We start from the raw sequence: 449 nt of genomic DNA on the forward strand, positions 1-449 counted from the left end.
CATCTCTTCTTAATATATTCTGCTTCTGTTAGGTCCATACCATTTCTGTCCTTTATCGAGCCCATCTTTGCATGAAATGTTCCCTTGGTATCTCTAATTTTCTTGAAGAAATCTCTAGTCTTTCCCATTCTGTTGTTTTCCTCTATTTCTTTGCATTGATCGCTGAAGAAGGCTTTCTTGTCTCTTCTTGCTATTCTTTGGAACTCTGCATTCAGATGCTTATCTCTTTCCTTTGCTCCTTTGCTTTTCACTTCTCTTCTTTTCGCAGCTATTTTTAAGGCCTCCCCAGACAGCCATTTTGCTTTTTTGCATTTCTTTTCCACGGGGATGGTCTTGATCCCTGTCTCCTGTACAATGTCACGAACCTCATTCTATAGTTCATCAGGCACTCTATCTATCAGATCTAGGCCCTTAAATCTATTTCTCACTTCCACTGTATAATCATAAGG

This window comes from Bison bison, unplaced genomic scaffold, assembly GCF_000754665.1.
Source record: "Bison bison bison isolate TAMUID 2011002044 unplaced genomic scaffold, Bison_UMD1.0 scf7180017864503, whole genome shotgun sequence".
In the NCBI taxonomy this organism is placed as follows: domain Eukaryota; kingdom Metazoa; phylum Chordata; class Mammalia; order Artiodactyla; family Bovidae; genus Bison; species Bison bison.